The following is a 20,505-nucleotide window of genomic DNA, read 5'->3' on the forward strand; positions in this document are numbered from 1 at the left end:
GAGAAGTAAAGCTGGAGAAGGTATGGAGTCACTATACCTCACCAATCCCTGACCAACTACTGGCTTCTTGCCTGCTCTTTTGTTTTTATTTTCTTTCACATTGCCTGGTGTATTTATCCCTACCCTTATTTGCAATGGACAATTTTTATAAGGTTCAGAAGTGAGCGAGTGCTTTTTCCAGCTCTCTGGTCTCTGTGCCTGCTGGAACATCTGTACACACACATACTCTTCCTGTCTAAAGATAGTTTGAGCTAGCGTGCCCAAAATACAGCTTCAGGCTTGGGTTTGTTGCTGTCTTAGTAAGCATAAAAATGTGTTCTAATATTATGTCACTCCAGTTATGTGTTTCAGCAGCTGCAGTCTGTTTGTGTCCGGTTTGTTGGGAATGGCCTTGCTTCCTGGGATTTGTTTTTCCATAGCTGGAGCCCTGGGTTACTTAGTTTGACCAAGACTGCACATTGCAGTCTTTCTGTGAGTACGATCATTCTTGCCCAGTAGGATAATTCTGCTGGAATGACATGACCTCCTTTGACTGACCTCACACTCTGCCAGCACTGCTGTTTGAACATCATCCCTTCCCACTGCCTCCGCTTCCTCCTGTCCCTGCAGGCCTTGCTGCAGTTGTGCAAAAAAAATTTCCTTCTTTCTGCAATGCCATCACTATGTTGAATCATTCTGCTTTTACTTCTCAGGTTTTCTGGCTTGACCTCTCCACCTCCCACCGTCCAAGAAGGACATAGTACCTAATCCCTTTTGTGCATGTGTGTTCCTGTGGTGTGCATTGAAAAAGTGGGATTTATTATTATAGACCTTTCCTTATTTTTACTTAAATTTTGTTATATTTAGTTTAATGCAGTGCAACTTGTGCTGTGGGGTCACAAAGCATAATCTTACCCTCCCATCATGAAGTCCCAAATAGGAGTCTGAAATGGGAGCTTTGTGTAACCTGGAGATCCAGGGAAAGGAAACTGCTAAATGGCAAATTGTGTACCAGCCACAGTTCTGGGTTGGCTGGTGCTCAGAAAGCTGATGAACACAGAGGTTTCAGAGGAGGATGCTGTGAAGGGTAAAGAGGAGCAGGGAAGTGACCAGGATCAGCAAGTGTTTGATGCTCAGGTATCTGTAAGTTAATATCACAGTCCATGTGTTTGTGTGGGGATGTTAATTTTTGCTGATAAATGATGATGCTAGGCACTTTTATACATAAAGCAAAAATGGTTCATGATTGTGCATGATTGTAAAAGCTTTTATACTGCTTGTTGCTATAACTTAGGAAATGTGAAGTGGTCAAATGAACTAATTATGTGAGTCATCTCAAATGAGTGCCTGTAAAAAATGTTGTGTGGATCATTGTCTATTCTCTTTTTAAGGCTTGTTTTATGGAAAGGGAACTTTCGAAACTTAGAAGATTCTGATTTTTATTGGTGATATTACTCTACCTTGGAGCAGCAAAGGCAAGCTCTCCTTCCTGTGGGAACCCAGCACATTTGGACTGAAAGGAAAGTGAAGGTGTCAGAGCTTCCTTAGCAGAGCAGGAGGGTATTCTGTCATGGCTGCTGGCTGGATGGATCCAGGAGAAGGACTCAAGGAACCATACAGCTGGCATGCTGCTTACGACTCCTAGTGTCTGCCAAAATTGGTTTAAAATAGCTGTTACTCAGAGAGCAATATTACAGATTTGTATTTGAGCTATTTGGACTTCTCACAAGGGCTGGAATTGGAAAGGTTTGGAATCATAAGATGCCAAATAGTGCAGCTTTCTGGGTTTTTTTAATACAGAGTTTCACACTGTGAAGTTTTTGTCACAGAAATTTTTATTTCAAGCTCTGGGATACAAGGTGTTTGCAGTAAAGTGTGCTCTTGTTGCAGGGCTGAGTATCTGCCCTTTGCTGGCATTTCGGTTATCCTCATTTTTGCTGCAGTAATGCCCAGAAGCTGGGTGGGTCAGGGCCCTGCTGCACTGTATGCTGGGTGACAGTAGGTGACAGTCCCTGCCCCAGGAGCCAGTAGCCTGAGTCACTGGCTTCAGATGGCCACTGCCACAAGCTGCTTGGGAGCAGCAGCTGCCAGGCCAGAGCATACTAGGGACAGAAAGCAGGGATAGTTCAGGTGAGGCAGCCAAAAGTGCATTTTAAAAGCAGTTTACAGTCAGGACATCAGTAGTGCCTTCTTTGCCCAAGTCGCAAGATACAAATGCACAGCTCATTGTCAGTAACTGTACTTATATATTTCAAAGCCTTATAAGCCCTGACCTACAATTTGATCTCTGCCAACACCAGTTCCCAGAGGAGAACAGGACCACTGTGAAAACAAAGTGTTAGAATCAGAGAGATGTATATTCTCCTTCACAAGAGGGAATCTCTCTGCCATATCCTTCCTTGTGCTCTGTGTGCAGCATCACTGGGTGAAGTACAGGGGATGATGTCCATGGATTCAAGTGAGTGGTTGAGCTGTAACAGTGAAATGCTGGGAAATTTTTTCATGTTTATAGAATGCCTCAGTCCAAGGCATGTGCAGATTGGAAAAGAGTCATAGAATTGTTTAGGTTGGAAAAGACCTTTAAGATCATTGAGTCCAACTTTTAAGCCAACACTGCCAAATCCACCACTAAGCTGGACAAAAATGCACCACTGTGTTTTATTTATGTGTTGTATAGGAGGGTGTGAGGTCTCTACAGCGCAAAGTCTCAACCATTGGTGTGATTCAGTTGTGCCATTGCCACCTAGGGCAGGTCTGCAGTTCTTGGAACTGGGGCAGATCAAGCCTCACCCCCAGCTCTCCTCGCCAGGCAGCGTGTGTGTTGTACACAGCACCAGTGTGGGAACAAGCTGAAGGGAAACTTCACTGTGTTTGACAGTACTTTTTAGCTGAAGTACTGCCACGATTGGCATGACAGCAGTGAATCCCAAAATTGGTTGATTGCCAAGAGAGCCTGTGAAGACAGACATGAGGGATAAAAGGAATTAAATGCTTAATTAATAGCTTTATACTTCCTATTTCTTAAAGCATGACTATTTTTCCCTCTCCTGTTTTGTTTACTTTAAGGTGCTATGTATTCCACTTGAAGCTGTATAGAAATTTGCTAAAGGAACCTGCATATCAGGGTTGAGAGAGTTCTTAACTAGGTGATCTGCTGCTTGAATATTGGACTTTTGAAATAGTTAAATGTTTTGAGCTACCAACAGAAAGAGATTATTTGGCCAATATTTTATACACTAATAATAGCACCTATACAATTGTGTAGTTACTCTTGATCGTAAGGGACTAAATCTTCAGCTTCTCATGGCAGAGAAGCTGAAGTTCATGTATTCCTGATAACATTCTTCATTAGAATTCTGGTTGCAAATATCAACATTTCTTTGGTGTCTCCTTCTGTTAGTTCCTTGCTTCCCACATGCTGTTCTATGTGAAAGTCTTTGTGAATTGCTTAGAGGAGTAAAATCCTTCATGGAAATGGAGATGCTAACATGCATGACAGTTCTTATCCATCCAAAAGTGGCAGCAGTTGACTTGTAGTTTTTCATATAAGCTGATTTTTCACTCAGAAAAGTTTTCACTTAGAGAAGGTAGCTATTAATTACTTATCTATCCATGTTTCAATATGCCACCATCTCGTTAAATAGCTCCCTTGTCTATTTCTTTCTGAAACTATAAAGCACTCTTTTCTGCAGAACAAGCTCAATGACATCTTGACACTTCCCTAATGTTTTCAAATCCGGGTGGGTTTCAGTGAATTGCTGGATTTATTTGAACTTCAGATTCAGGGCTTGTAAATATGCACAGATGAAAGCTAAAAAGGTTGACAAGAATGCATTTGCAGTTGCAAGTGCTGGGTTTGGCATAGTTATATTTGGCAACATGAACCTAATCAAGTCCAGGAACTCGAGTGATCATGAATTTGTTGTGATACTGATAGTCGTCTTGTATTACGGTAGTCAGAACTACCTCCTCTATTATTAGATTGGACCCTGGGGAAATGCAAAGGAAAGTGTGAGTCTCACCCACGATGTTTTGGTACTAAGCAAGCCAAGCATTTGGAGAAGATCCTTATCTTTGCTTAGCAGATGGAGGGTGAGGTGAGCGTATGAGACCAAGTTGCTGAAGAGGTCTTGTCTTCCAAATGTGAGTCCAGAGTCTTAACGCGGAATGGCCCTGCTTTCACGGATTGGAGCATGGTTGTCCTATTTCCAAACAGCAATGCTGCTACCCACAAGAGACCTGGGAAGAGGAGTCCACCCAAGCAATGAAGCTTTCAATGGATGGCATTGTTAAGGATGATTTCAAGAGCCGACTTCCAGTATTTCAGTGGTCCAGGTGTTTGAAAGATCTGTGAAACCCTTCACCGTGGATTTATTTTAATGAAAGAGTTTGGGTAGTGACATTATGTGCACATAGGTAGCCATTAAGCAAAGAGGGGAAGCAGGTGCCATATCTTTTGCTACTACTTCTGCCCCTTCACTTTTTGAGAAGAATGCTTTTTAGTTTAAGGGAACCTAGCATACCAGCATCTCCTGGTGAGCACTCATTAGCTGCCTCTGTGCAGGGCATGATTGGATTGGTAGGTGTTTAGTTCATAAGTTTCACCTACTCATTTTGTTTTCTATTAATAACTTTATGTTTTAATCCTGTAAGTGTATTGTGCCATGCATCTGTCTATTTGGGGAGCTAATCCTGTAGTGGTAGGCATCTATTTCAGGAGCAGCCTAGACAAAGCACAGCCTATTTGAGTGCTGGCCTCCCTTATTGTGTGTAGTGGGTTAAATCGCTGGTATTAGTGTAGTGTAGGAGTTCAAAAAGGAAAGATGTTATTTGCAGCGTCAACTCATTAAAATACTCTGTACAGATTTTTCCAAAAGAATAAGCAGCCCAAGCACACTGGGCCCCATGCCAGGGTATGTAATAGCCTTGCACAGCACCAGTTGAAGCTCCAAGTTGGATAAAAGGCAGCTTTTTCTGGGTTTGTTAAGTAATCCTTAAAAAAAATTTAAAAGGCTGTGTACAGAAGTTGCAAACTAATTCAGTCCTATCAGAAAGTAGGTCAGTGACTGACCTCCTGATAGCATGAGGCAGCAGTTTCAAGCAGAAGTGACAGCTCAGCAGCGTGGACCCTCCATGTCTCCAGGAAACTTGTTTTGACAAATGTAAACACATTATATCCTGTATTCCTCTTGCTTTTTTTTTTTTTTTTTTTTTTTTTTTGCTGCTGCTGCATTGGAAACCACAAGCTGTCACTCTACATCCCCTTTCTTCACCCTTTCTGGTCCCCAAAGAGAAATGCCTTGTATCGTAGCTAATAATTTTTGCAGGGCTGTGTAATGAGTAAGACGTTCCAGCAGGGTTGGTGTTTTTTTATGACACACAAAGTTCAGCACTGTAAACCAGACTTGACTAAAATCCAAACCAAAGTCTTTCCAATGGTGAGGGAAGTCAGTGGGAAGACAGGAACTGGATTATTTTGGGATCCTTCTGTCCTAATTTTGTTTGTGCTGAATGAAATTTTTGCATATACCCACGTGCCTCTTCAATGTTTACATTGCCAGTGCTGGTGTCCACATTGCCACAGACAGAACTTTGAACATGTCTTCACTTCAGCCAAGCAACTCCTGAAACTGGGATGCTTTTGTAGTTTTGGGTGAAGTAAAAAAGTGGATATAAATGGGGTTGTGGCTCCTTAAATACCTCATAAAGAATAATTGCCTCAGAAGAAATGGGAATATGTTCATCTTTCCATTGAGTTATCACTATCAGCAGATGTTGAAGGTGGAGTGTACACTACTAGTTAACTACTTTGACTTGTACCTTTCCTGCAGTGATTTCTCCTGTGGAAATCATTGTGGATCAAAAGGTCACACAGGGTTTTCAGCTGTCTCCTTCTCCTGACTTTTAACTAGGTTGCACAGACAAGATACTGCCATGTGGAATATATAGAGGAGGATTTCAAACTGTATTAGCCAACGTGGCTCAGTTTAAGCCATTTTGCTAAAGATAAAAACTTGACATGATTTTTTTCATTACCTAGTTACCTTTGTGGCCTGAGGTGGCTCAAAAATATCAAGAGAATCCTATGGATATTTATAGAGATGCTGTGCAAAGAATGATTTTTGCCATGTGATGCATAAACTTTCAGAGCCCTTTAGCTGTACACTGCCATTTAACTGAATTTTTAAGTTCACTTGGTTAGAAGGAGTACGCTACAGTAAAAGTTGGATGTCATTGTCTCACCTAGAAGTAGAAATTTGATTTGGGAGGATGGGAATATATTTATTAAAAACAAAATGCTTCTGGCTTTAGTAAATATTTGATCTGAATAGATCCAAATCAAGCAGGAAGTCAGATGGATTTATATAACAAAACTGCCTATGAGAAACTGGGGAAGAAGAAAATCTTGTTTCAGTGAATTACATATTTCTGTGCTATATATAGATAATGTTGGCATTGATTGTTACATAGCATGCAATGGATGTCATGCTAAGTAGTGAAAAAGGCACTAGTGTATACAGTTAAAAAAAAAGGCAAAGGAGAGGAGTGTGAATACTCTTGATGGAGGGGCGGGGGTGGGGGCAGGCAGTTCCCAATCTGCCTCCTAAAGGATCTTTGCACAACACGGGTGCTGGCTTTCAAGTCATTACATTCTCCACAGGACCACCAAGTTTCCTCTGCTTGAAAGGGCTGGAAGTGCAAGGTGTGCTCCAGGTGAAGGCAAAGATCTAATGCTTTTTCCTACTGTTTCATGCTCCCAGAGATACTGCTTCCCTTTGCTCCCTCCTGCACTGAGGATAGAGAGTCAGGAAGGAAACAGCATCTTTTGACTACGAAGATCACTGAGTCCAACCTTTAACCCAGGACTGCCAAGTCCAGCTCAAAACCATGTCCCTAAGTGCCATATCTATACATCTTTTAAAGACCTCCAATATTCCAATACTGAAATCCTTTTAGTTCAAGGCAATTTGAGCATATCTTAAGGTTTAAGAACTGGAAGCACTAAGTAGAGAGCTGGGAGGTTTCCTCCCACCCCCAAATGCTCATAGGAGGTCCTGCCAAGTTGGCCAGTTAAGCTGCTTCCCCACTGCTCATGGGTGGCAGAGCTCTGTGTAACAAAGGTGACATGGTGACCTTTGCAGTGAAATGAAGACAGGCGTAGAACAGAGACAGGAAGATTGCCCATGGTGTAGGCAGTCACTGGTGTCACTTGCCTTTGGGCTAGTGTCCTGTCTCACTTGCTGGAAAAGCAGTTCCCATGGAATAAGAAAGCTGAAATCCTCCGATTCTTTTTAATTTCTAGCCGGGGGAGTTTGTTTCACAGTCTGCATCCCATACAAGCAGTGACTACCAGTGCATTTGGTATATATATTCAATACATGAATTTACCCCTTCAGCTGTGTGCATGCATCATCAAGGAGCAGGACACCTTCATATGTTTCCATTTTGCTTTTGAAATCTCGGTGATGGCTTGCTGGGATGAATGTCATCTTTATGGCTTTCTTCTGATGCCCTGCACATAGCAGTTTTGAGGAAGTGTGGCTGTAAGATCAGCCAAGACTGCTGTCCTCCCAGTGATGAAACTGGAGGGCAGAGCAGCAAGGTGTGATGCAGAAAGGCCACAGGAGATCCTGGCTCTGCATTTCCCCAAAGCTGAACCTTCCTGCGCTGGCCCTGTGTTGCGTAGAGCAAGCTCAAACTCACGCAAGGGACTTGGCAAGAACGGCTCTTCTGCTTGGAGGTTGTTACTTCGCGCTCACAAGTTGCATCCCCCAACCAACCAAACAAACAGAACCAAACAAAAAAATGCTTCAGAAAAACCCAGGTCCCACCTTTTCCCTCATAGTATTCTTAATTACATTACTGGCTTGGATATCCTGGGCTTTTTCCATCCCAAGGTAAGAACTGAGGGAATTTAAGTTGTTTGTTCCCTTCTATACAGCAAAATTAAAAGGTACAGGAGAAATAATGTTTTGGCAGTTGAGATTACTTACAATAAAACTTAAGATTTTATTCATTTTCTTCCAAGATGCAGGAGAATTGTTTTTACCTCCTAGGTAACTCGTCAGCTGAAGTTTTTGACTTAATAGTTGAATCATATTTATTTCAACCCTATTGACTCTTGGACTGAATCCAGTGAAATAATGTGTTTAATGAGATGCACTAAAAATATTTACAAGTTTTTGTTACTTGGAGGAGGAAGGTAGGAGTTGCCACTTTAGTGCTTTTCTGAATGTACAGTGATCTATGCTGATTAAGCATGGATGATTTCATTTCAGTCAACAGCACAAGGCAATGTCCATCCTGACTATAACAATGTAAATGTCCTTTGCTTTCCTTAAAACTGTCTGAGAGTATATCATCTATCAGAGTAACATCTCAGATGGTGAAGAAATTCTGTACAGGGTGTGTGAAGTGGGAGCAAGTGAGGAATCTGTATGAAATTTCATCTCTCCTTAATGTTTTGCAGGAGGTCTTTTTGGTTGAAGTAACATGTTGTGAATTTTGTAGAGAAATTAGGTGGGTCATTCTTGCACTGATGCAGGCATAGGGCAGGTTCTACAAAGGTAAAATGTTGCCCTTCCTCAGGACTTTTAAACCACTCAAAGGGTCTCTATTTTGTACAAGTGTTAAGGGGGGGAAAAGGAGAAAATTAATTCCTTGTATTGCCTAGCTAATGTCCTGAATGAATTTACACTGCATTCTTGTGTGGTCTGTGCTTTGTAGCTTAGGGAGAGCTACTGGAGCACTGGATGTCCTGGTGCACAACATGAAGCAGGCTTTTAAGGGTTCCTCATGAAGCCCATTTTGGCAGGTGCTGTGAGTGCTCGTTTTGCTTGGCTTTGTTTCTTTCCCTGGATTTAGGCTAGTTTGGGGTTAGTGTTTCAAGTTTGTATCACCACTGAAACACTGCTCACCTCAGCTGACTACAACTTTGTGTCCATTACCGATTCCACAGTGTAAACTAGATAGATTATTTGTCCTGCCCTGATGAAGAAGAGAAGGAGTTAAAATGTAAGAGCTGCCTCTGGCAGGCATGAGTGCTGACTAACACCTACTATCTTGAGTACATAAAAATCAATGTGGACCTTGTCTGATGAATTCCACTGCTGGAGTTCTTTCTTTTCCATATAGAGCTACGTATGAGAATCGAGAAATAAATGCGTTCATTTGAGATAACATCGTGTGACAGCTGAGAACAATTAAAACTCTTACTTGTAGCTATATTTTTTCCTCCCTTTCTACAGCAGGAGGGTGGTGTCTGCAGCTCTAAGGAGTTGATACAGGCTATTTGTCACTGCTGTGATCTTATCTAGAACAAGTATCCTGCAAGGTTATTTATTTTACAGCCTTTTCTTCTAGTTTTGCACAACACACAGATCTTGGGAGATGGGAAAGGATTTTTTTTTTTCTTACTAGAGTCTTTTTGGCAATAAACACATGCCTAACTGTAAGAGAAAAAACTTTCACAACCAAGCTTGTTTTGTGAAGCCCAAACATTTGTGAAGCTTACACACCCTCAAACTTTGCATAATGTGCCCATCCCTGGTCTCAAACATGAAGTGGCAGAAGAGGGAAGTGTTACTTTTTTTAACCAACAACTTATGACTGTGTCAACACATGACAATTTGTCAAAGCTTGCTGTAGCAGTACTGTAAATTAATTTTTAGCATCACTTGTGAGTGGTAAACACTTTGTGCAGTGTGAACAGCTCCTAGTATAGTGTGAGTTGTCAGCAGCTTGTGAGCTACCCTAAAAAAAAAAAAAAAAAAGAAAAAAAAAAAAAGCACAGAGGGAAGGATGCAAGCTCGTTTACTAGTACAAAATGGATCTGAGTCTGCAAAAATTCTACATGTGGTGGTATGTCAACTCAACCTTGAAAACTTGTTTTTTCCATTAATAATAATCACCTGCAAGGCTGGGAAATCACAACTTTCCATTCTGTGCCCCAAGCACTTCCTGATAGCAAGCAGCTTTCTCAGGCTCATGACTTGGTGAAGTAGAGCCCTCTCTTTGCTCTTGGGATTTGCTTTTGCTTGTTTGCTTTAAAAGCAGAACATCCTACAAATGCTGAGAAGTCTTAAATCAACCACGTAAAATGCCTGGAAAAAAAAATTAATATGGCAGCCCAAAGAGAAATGGTGGGGGCTGAGTGCTCTCTCCTCCTCACCTGTCCCCTTGCTGTTTCTCCTTGCCTATCTCAGCTGCTGTGGTGGAGCTGGCAGTGATGGTTCATACAATAGGAGTTGACATGATGGAAGAAAATTATTTGGTGCAAAAAGACAGGGAATATGTATTGTAGAAAACAACTTTTCAGATACAAATGTATTTTAACCTGTCACTTTAGCAGAACAAGCAGTAATAACCTCCCAACCTAACAATGACTGTTAAGTTGAATGTTAATTTGCTCGGTTGTTGAATTGCTAACATGTCTACAATTTACAAGTGAACACCCACTCAAGAGAGAGAAAATAGAAGCTGGTGCCTGGAATTCCTGGCCTTACTGAAATCACCTACATTTTTTTTATACTAATTCATCTTGCATTTCCTGCGAGTGTTTTAAGTAGAACTAGATGAGAAAAACAGCTGGGCGCGTTTGTTTGCCACTTTGATGCACTCAGTGCAGGGTTTTGTTCTTAGGCACAGTCGCTCTTGGCTTATACACCATAGGGTGGCTTTGGCTGCACCTTGAGGCTTGTGAGCAGGCAACACACGTGAAGCTTGGCACAAGAACTACTGAGACCTGTTAAAGCTAGTTTTAACCTGGTCATAGTTTTAAAGAGAAAGATGACTTTATTTGTGTATTTGCTCATAAAGAATTTTGCTTATATTTCCTTTTCTAGATACAACTGTAAGTGCTGCCTGTATGAAAGAGCTGAGCCACACCATCCAGTAAACTGTCTAGAACAGCAGTTGGCTTGCTTGGAAATCACTTCCAGGACTGTGTTGTAAGTAAGTGTTTTTACAAAAGCATCATCAAATGGTTTCTTCAGTTTTGGGGTGGTTTTGAGATGTTTTGGTTGTTTCTTGTAATTTCACAGTTTTATTCTAACATCTAGTAAGACACTAATAATGCATGTGGGAACTTGAGCACCTCAATATCTGTGCACAGCGTAAAGCTAAAGCCCTTTCAAGGCTTTTTGCTCTCTTGCTCTAGAACTCCCCAGCATAGTACCTAAACAACTCTGAGAACAGGCAGCTACATAGAAGCCTAGAAAGAAATTTGGCCAAGTACATAGTGATCTATTTTGTCATTAACTCTGTGACATACATGTTTTTTGAGCCTTCATTCCAGCCTGTACTTCAGCATTTTAGCTGTGCTGGTATAGCCCTGAGAGAGAGAATGCTTTGTGGAGGTTGTCATAAACAGTGATCTTCCTAACTCAGCTTGAAATGATCCATGAATAGATGCCCTGTCTGATCCAAAAAGAGCAATGCTTTGTCCCTTTGGCCATGCAGGGGGTATTGCTAGGGAGCCTCAGCAGTCTGTGAATGGAGGTGAATTTGGTCAGCTGCATCTTTTTTCTTATCACAGAAAGGATAATCATAGAATATCCTGAGTTGAAAGGGACCCACAATGATTTTTGAGATCATCCTAGTGATGAGTGAGTCTCAATGAAAAGGGCCCTATTTCAGGTCACAAGCCAGTTGCATTGTATATGGCATTGAGAATGTGTTTGCATTTAGAATAAATAACATCATCCTAGAAAACTTCGAGACGTACACCAAAAAAACCTTATTATGCTATTTATGCTGTTCATTTTGAAAGCATAATCTATTCAGGCATGTTTGTGACCTAAAATTTTGTAAGTTTTATTTCTTTTTATATTGCCTTAATTTTCCTGGTGCTGCAGGTTATGAGAAGTATGATATGAGACGTATTTGTGACATAAGTGCATTTCCTTTGAAATGGTCTCTGGTAACATGGTTGCTTGAGAGAGCAGTGGTGGGACAGTTGATGACTTAGAGTTCAAATCACTTAGTTAAGCATATTTATTATATAGGCTGCTCACATTCCTCAGCCCCTTGCAGAATGTTCCCCACAGGTGACATTTGCTGTACATATACTACGTATAAAATACATATTTTTTTAAAATGTTAATCCTGTCACCAAGTCCTTCAAACACTGAGGTTGAGTCATTTTTTTGGCATAGGTTTCATTTCTGTGAGTCTTTACTCTGTACAGTCAACTGACACACCTGGGTCACTCTCCAGCTGAGGTTGTGCTGGACAGGAATCTTTGGCTCGGCTCTGCCTGCAGTTGTCTGCCAGATACAGTAACTGCTGTTTTGTTCTTGTTCTGTGCTTGCTGGACCTGTGCGGTGCTCAGCCCGGTTCTGCATGGGTGAAGTTGAATGAGATGAAAAAAGGAGTGGTTACTGTCAGTGATGGGACATTTCAGCTGTGGCAAATGTGCAGAGAACAAGTGGGGGAATTGTTTGAAGGAAATTAGGGCTTTGAAAAGTCCGAAGTCAAACAGTTTCCCAATTAGAAATTTAAAACAAGGCCTAATGTTTGTTTTCAGCAGCCTATTAATGGTTCATCTGCTTCTGGAACTTAAATCCTAACCTAAGCCACCACTGGTTTCATGGAACTGTAAAATAATTAGGAAGCATACAAGCAGAGTTGTTTAAGTTGAAAAGTACCTTCAAGATCATCAAGTCCAACTGCTAACCCAGCACTGCAAGTCTACCACTAAGACATATCCCTAAGTGCCACATCTACATGGCTTTTAAAAGTGGGTTGGGTCCCCACTCCTGGAGGTATGGGGACCCAACCACTTCCCTGGACAGCCTGTTCAATGCTTGACAATTGCTTTCTGAGAAGAAATTTTTCCTAATGTCCAATGTAAATCTCTCCTGGAGCAACTTGAGGTCACTTCCTCTGATCTTGTCTCCTGAGAGAAGAGACCAACCTCCACCTGGCTACAGCCTCCTTTCAGGCAGTTGTGGAAAGCAGTAAGGTCCTCCCTGAGCCTTCTTTTCTCCAGGCTAAACAAACCCAGCTCCATCAGCTGCTCCTCATCAGACTTGTGCTCCAGACCTCTCACCAGTTTCATTGCCCTTCTCTGGACACGCTCCAGCACCTCAATGTCCTTCTTGTGGTGAGATGCCCAAACCTGAACACAGGATCTGAGGTATGGCTTCACCAGTGCAGAGTACAGATGGATGATTGCTGCCTTAGTCCTGTTGGCCTCACTTTCAGCATGGGAAGCAGGATCCTGGCTCCTGGGAGGGCAATGAGCATTTCTGGTGCTTTCTCACAGGCTCTGCTGCACTTGCTTGCAGGAAGCCCCACTGTCACTTGGGCTGTCACTTGGGATGATGCCACTGTAGAGGTGCCCATAAACCCCAGAGGCTGTTTCAAAGGGAAGAGTTTCTCCATGACTATTAGTAATGGATTTTCCATCCAGTTTATGTCATGATGTTTGCATTGCTCTGGCACCAGGAGCTAGAGCTATGCATTCATTTAATTTACCCCAGGGTAGTTGCTACTGATTTGGTTCAAACCTGGTGTTGCAGTCTGCGTGCTGAGGCAATCTCAGTGACACCAGTTCCTTGAAGGATTGACTATTCCAGTGTGGTTTTCTGCCTCATGTCTTGCCAGTTTAACTGTATTAGTCTGTTTAATGGTGCCAGAAGGCCACATATTTGCTCTCTGTGAAGCCTCAAACAGTAGATGCATGCTTTTAAATAGTTAAATAAACGTTAATTATTATTCACAAATAGTTTTTCCCCAACTATTAAGTAATATCAAATACTGAATTTTTCAGTCAGTAATTGTTTTTCCAGCTGCTGAGTGGGACCAAGTATTCAATATTTTTTACAGAGTTATTTTTGCAGCTGCTTGTCTGCTTTAAGCATAAAAGTCCTATGTTATTTTGTAGGGCTTGACAGCCTTGGATGCACAGTGGACACAAAAACCTGTGGTGGGAGTGGAATGATTACAGTCTTCTGATGCACCTTGGTTAGCTGTGGATAGTTTGGGCTGCATCCAGATAAGCTGAAAATAGCATATTGAGCACTTTCAAAAGTTTGTGGTTTTTGCAACATTTTCTCACAAAAATGTGAAGTCTTTTTCTTTCTCACCGTGTGAGTTATTACACATGTGGAAATTAGTTATTTTTTCCTTTTCAAGATCTTGAGACAGTCTGTGAGGGATTCAGCCAGTGTGAATTATTTCATGAAATAGTGGTTTGACTCGTTACACCTCCTTGCAAATAGTATAATGCCAAAGGATTTTGTCTTAGAAGTGCATATTATGTGCTTTATGCAGAAAGATCTTTAAAAATGTTAAAATATCAATTAAGGCATAAGTCATGATGATAGTGAAAGAGTCATTGTTTTCACCCACCGTGACGACTACCCTGGCAGTGAGCACATGGCTCATATTTTCCCAGTGATTCATTAGCCAAGCCAGTAAAACATCCTAGGCAGTCTGATGCTGTGGCTTACTGGTAGCTGTTCTTCAGATGATTGTTCATGTCGACATGATGCATAGCAGTGTCAGAACATTCACTTTGGAACTTACCTTTTTTGTGCATTCCTTTTCTCTGGTGTTCCCACCAGATCTGCTCTGCTGCCTCACAGCACTGCTGTTCACATAAGCAGTTGCTGTAACTCTGTGAAGCTACAAAGAAGAATCTCCTTCTGAATATCACTGGTGGGTTTTGATGAAGCCACAATCATGAGCACAAGGTGCACAAAGGACACAACACTGAGTGCTAGGGAGAGGATGCCTAGCACTGAGCACTAGGGGGAGGATCGTGTTGGTAGGGGAGGAGACCAAACTGTGAAGGGTAAATTCTGTCTGATGTTCAGTTGTGTTGGTTTTTTAAGCCAAAACAGAACAGAAGCAGGATCAAAAGCCTTCACAAAGCAGAAGTGTGAGTGTAATGAAACGTAGTGACTAGACAAAATTAAAAAAAAAAATAAGTTCATTGTAGAACCCACCAAACTTAAATTTCAAAGCCCCAGAAGAAGAGGTGATCTGTCAGCCACCCAGCTTGGACTGGGCACCCAACTGGAACTCATGGTCTGGGTTCAGTTCCCTGCCTCAGTCACAGGTTTCCTGTGTGTTCTCAGACAACCTCCTTCATCTGCCCCATGACTGACTTCCTCATTTGTGCAGTGATCATCTTCCTTACGTTCATTGTGAGGACAGAGCCTACTGATATTGCTGAAAGATGTGGATGTTGTGATGGGAAAAGCCACCCTGGAGACCAGAGCAAAAGGGGTCTGCTTCCTCACAGGACAGTCACCCATGCTGCTTGCATTTCTGTGTTAAAGAGTTAAGGAAATTATTTCCAGATCTCAAAAGGGTTGATTTTTTTATTTCCAAGTCTTTCAGTCCTAATTTTTTTGTGGAGTTTGGCTGCCCCAGTGCAGCAGCAGGCATTTGGAATATTCCCTGTCTCTCACCTTGCTCCTCTCAGTCTGTCTGCTTATGGCTTTGAATCACTCCTGTCTGCTCAATAAGCACGCCCGGCACAACCCAAGGGGATCAGAAACACCTCTTCTGCCCTCTCCCAACTTACGTGGAGATCTCCTAACATGTAAATATGGTTGTTTGTAAGAAAGAAACCGAAGAGTGCCTGAGGCTGGTTGGAGGGGTACCAAAAGTGAGCCTAGCAGCTGAGGAAGGTGGTGCGAGCCAGTGGAATGTCACACTCATGGACTCCTGCCAAGGTGTGCACTGGCACAGTGTGGCTGCTAAGGATGCCCACATAGCTCATCACCACCACTGGCCTTCAGCCCCTCTGCTCCTCCACTCAGACACTGAGAAGCAAAAATATTAATTTCAGGGGTTTTTATATACTCTCACTTGGTGCTGATGCTAATTCTGAGTAAGGAATCAGAAATGACAAGTCACACGCCTTTTGATGTGCCCTTTTACCTCCTTTGGGTTGGTAGTTAAACTTTTAAGTGTGAGGACTTCTCAGAACATGAAAACCAATGTCTTGTTCCTTCCAAGGCTGGTCAGCTCAGAGTCCCTTGCCATGAGAAAACACAGATGGTTTTAGATGCAGTGCTGTCAACACTAGGTGTCCTCTCTCTGCCTTCAGTGCTTGTCCCTTTTCTCAACTGGTGAAACTGGAAAGTCAGTCTGCTTGCAGTCCTTTAGACTAGTCTAAAGGACTAGTGCCTGAAAACACAGCAACTGCTCAGTTGTCCATTGCGGTTTCAACCCCTCGCCCAAGCTACCAATAATGAGTTATTGAGCTAATTCAGTTTTATACAGAAGTGATCTTCATCTTGAAAATCAGGAAGACTATTTAACGCAGTGTAATTGACTTCAGCTGTAAGATTCAATGCACTTATCTAGGGTTACAGTTCAATAAAATCTAATTGTGCTGAGAGCAACAGGAATTACAGAAACACCTGGGGATTGTTTTGTGCCTTTCCTGTGAATAAGGTATGCTGAATGTCTTCTGATCCTTATGGTTTGGGTTATACTGCTGCTTGACCTGCCCATTGGTGGGAACAGCTTAAGGTGACCCCAGTTGGTGTGGGGTGAAGCCAAGCAGGTGAAATGATGGGTGGCCTTCTTCAGTGAGCTCTCTGTGTGCCTGGCCAGAGTCAGGCTGGGGGAGCGGGAAGTAAGCAATGTCTGGTTTCATTATGATGGTGATGATAAGAGGATCCATGAGGTATGTGAGATTAAAAGCCCTATAATATTGCAGGCAAAGTCATCCACAGAGGACGAGGCCTGAAATCAGCTCAGTGCCTAAACATTCTTTTCTCTTGCCTCACGCAGTGTAGAAATAAATCAGGGAAAACAAGTATTTATTCTTTATTTCCTCTCACTATTCACCAAGTCGGAAGCCGTGTAAAGCCAATTGCTACATGGAAACATTCGCTGGCCATCATGCATTGGCTTTATGACTGTGTGATGCAGTTGTAGAGAGCCTTTTTGCCCAAGTATTAATGAGCTTTTCATCAGCCCCTCTTAATAAATGGGAAAGCATTAGATTTAGTTTTTCACTTGCAGAGCTTCAGGCAAAAGTGCAAACTTTTTAGTGGGATGAGGACACTGGCACAGGTAGTGAGTAATTTGGGATGATGGCAGAGCAGATGGTGTGGCAAGTGTCCTTGTGACACATGAGATGCAAACTTTGTTATTCTCTTGTAGAGAGACATCCCAAACATCAATCTTTGGTCCAAACATAAGGTTGTGTAGTTAGGAGTGCTTACCTAACACCATGGTTATTTTCTCCATTATTTCTCCCAGTTATTAATTATCCTGTTGCAAGCAGGAAAGGAAAAATGTGCTTTCAGACTAAAGTAACAGATTTGGCTGGTTCCAGTACTCTGACTTCATGAGCAATAAAATATATAATATTGCTTGCTACAGCACATGCTGTACTAATCATTCTCTGTGCAACTGCCTACTTTTTATATCATTTTAAGCAAATGCTATGAGAAGTTATAAAACAAGATAATAATGGCAGAACGGGTGTGTTTCATCATGCAAGTTAAAAACAAAACAAAAAAGACCTCCATCTCCAAAAGTCATAAGAACTGTAGAAAGAGGCTCTTTTTGCCTGACAAAGTTAACCTGTAATTATGGAGTGCAGAGAACATATTTTTTACAGGAACAAGCAGTGAGAATGGCTCATGCAGGATGTCCCTGAATCTGCTGCACTCACGTTTTAAGAGGAGAAAAGAGAGATTGGAAAGAAAATAATTTTCTTTTCTGGTTATGGAGTTGGCTTTGCTTGTGGCATAATGATTGCTGGTTCTTACTACTGCTTTGGGTGATCGTTAACCGGGATGGTGAAAATACTGATGTTAAAATTCTGTTTTCACATGGCATGAAACTGAAGAAGAAATTCATATCATGCCTAAGGTTTCAGTTGAGTTGAACTGTCAGGGAGAACTAGATAGACATTTGAACACAGTCTTTGCTGTTTTGGTTAACTTTATGAGGTGATAAACCCTATTTCGCTTTGTTTCCCACGCCTTTATTTTTTAATCAGGACATTCAACAGTTGGTGCAAAATTAAATTAAAAGGAAATACAGGGGCACTTCAAAATGTGTCCACTTTACATGCATCAAAGTATTAATGCAAGCTTGGGCACGACCTGCTGGTATGCAGCAGCAGACGGCAAATGGTTTGTTAGTATTGGCAATGCTCTCACAAAGCCAAATACAATTCTTACGCTTGCTGGCTTGACAGTCCAAAGTGCTTTTCATTCCTATTCAGTTTTTTTCTGCTTCCTCTGTCTTCATATTGTCACCCTTGAACCTTAGAATAGTAAAATGAACTTCAAAGAGTTTATGAAAGTTACAGTTGAAAACGTGTGTTATCTTCGGTCAGGCAGATGAAACCAGTGCTAAGTCCAGTCTTTTCTCAAATCTGGCCAAAATTGTGTTTCACCTGCATTTGGGGAGTGTTGCAATCCATTCCTCTCTAAAATACCTGAAGTTGATAAAAGTGTTGTTCAGAAAAATACAAGATTCCTCAAGATGTTGCAAGGTTGATGATACTCATTGGATTCTGTGCTGAGCAGAGCTAAATCTATATGCTTCTGGACATTATTTCTCAAACACAGTTGAGATTTCATCTTGTTTAATATTGTCTTAGGTTTGTTTCATAAGTGTAGCCATGCAGTAATTTCTTACTTCAAAGAAATTACTTGCCTGAAGATTTTTTTAAAGTAAAACTTTCATTTAAATCCAATTCCACTCCATTCAAAAGAGTACAATTTTTGCAGATATGTCTGATATTAGTTTCATGTTCAACTATCTGCCACAGTTAGGGAAATATAATTTAACATAATCTTCAGCCAGTAGATCATTTTCTTTTCCCTTTTTACATCATTTGTTTTATCATTTCTTCTTCTCCACAGGCTTGGATTTTGTCTATCTTCTTGTTTTAACATCTGATGTTGTATTACTCTCAGTACCAAGTATTTAGATAGGTCCTCCTCCATCTTCTCCAAAGCATACCAAGGTTCTCCTCCTGTCTCATGCCTTGTATTTAAGAATTAGTGGCATGATGTGTAATCCATGAGTTACTGATACATGCTGAGAGTTGTGCTTCCAGCAGTGCTGGTGATATACTCCAGCTACTGGTAGGTGTTCAGTGTGCAGCACTGGGCTGGAGTCACTGCCAGATGAAATACAAAAATTCAGCATCATATCAGCAACATGGTTCCAGTGGAGTAGTTTAGGTCTAAAGGTAAAAGCTAATATAGACATGGCCATTAATTTCTCACCCCTCCAAGGGCCTTAAGACCATGTATACACATTATTAAAACTATTGAATGTTTCCAGTACTGTCCCCTTAATCTATAAATTATTGGTCCATTTAACAGAGCTCTGCATACAGCCCCAGCTAAAACACCTGGCTGGTACCCATTGATCCTGGTCCTCCTGCCACAGTCATCTCCTCTTCATTTACTTGCTAATGGAGTAGCCTGCTCTTTCTGTTATAGTCTCACATTGTTTCTCTAATTGGCTTCTTCTTTCTTTTGTCGTAATGATTTTGCTATTCCCAGGCAGATTCTCTGGCAGAGAACTCACAGTATGGCAGTCTAACATCACCCTTATCCTGGTAGTAGCAGCCACTCTGTTTTGTGTCACCTTGTCTTCAGAAAACACCACTAGAGGCAGTTGCAACCCCACTTGATCTTCCCCTGTGTAGATGATGTGAAAATATCTAATGAATCATTCTGGGGAGGTGTGACCTGCAGGATGCAGACATGTGGGAGCGTTTATTTGTTGCAAGCATTAGAAGGGGAATTGCTCCGTTATCTGAGTACCCATGTCAAAAGGTGGGAAATCAGCAGGCTCTGAAGTTTCACTATACCTTGATTCTACTCCTATCTGTCTCTTCCTGGAAGGTAGTTAATTTTGGAAACGCACAAAAAGAGGAGAAAAGCAGCATGTAAATTCTCAGGATTTCCTTTGGGGGAGAGATCCCGCAGGGGAAGGAGGGAACTCTTTTAATAATCTTTGCAGCATTTAATCCCAAGAAAGTGAAATAAAATCAGCGCTTCCACTGAGAGTTGGCAGCATATTTTTTCTGTAACAAGACCGGTTCTTTGAGTACAGTCTGATTAAGACTGTATCGAGTTGATTGAGGAGAGCAAAATCTGGTTTTGACAGATGTTTCCCATGATCTGAAGAATACAAACACTCCTGCAAGATGACAGACGGCTTGTTTACATAAGAAATCTTTTTTTTTTCTTAATTAAAAAAAAAAAAAACAAAACAAAAACATACAAACACAAAGCAACATTTGGATCAGTCATTCTGATCAAGGCAGCATCAATTATTACGCTGTAAAGGGAACTGATGACTCAACTTAGGCACAGCGCTGCGGCGATCTCCGATTTTCGGTTTCATAACAGATTCTTTTCAGGAATGCTTTTCATTCATACCTGATGTTTAAATGTGTCTCTAGCAGTGTGTATCACTTTGTGATGGGGATGTGAGAGACTGGTGTCAGCGTGCTCCAAGTGGTTGGGCAGAATTTGGGAGGCATTCCTGTACCTTGGTGGGATGCCCGGTGGGAGA

At 41.6% G+C, this 20,505-nt stretch overlaps 1 protein-coding gene across 1 annotated transcript in view; it reads left to right on the top strand.

The window, feature by feature from the left end:
- BACH2 (BTB domain and CNC homolog 2) overlaps window positions 1-20,505 on the top strand; it is a 180,548-nt gene that overhangs the window by 73,350 nt on the left and 86,693 nt on the right. Inside the window, exon 3 of the mRNA XM_053939311.1 lies at window positions 10,824-10,932. The gene's annotated coding sequence lies outside the window, so the exon portion shown is untranslated. The remainder of the gene's footprint in view (window positions 1-10,823; window positions 10,933-20,505) is intronic.

This window comes from Vidua chalybeata, chromosome 3 (genome assembly GCF_026979565.1).
Source record: "Vidua chalybeata isolate OUT-0048 chromosome 3, bVidCha1 merged haplotype, whole genome shotgun sequence".
Taxonomy (NCBI): Eukaryota; Metazoa; Chordata; class Aves; order Passeriformes; family Viduidae; genus Vidua; species Vidua chalybeata.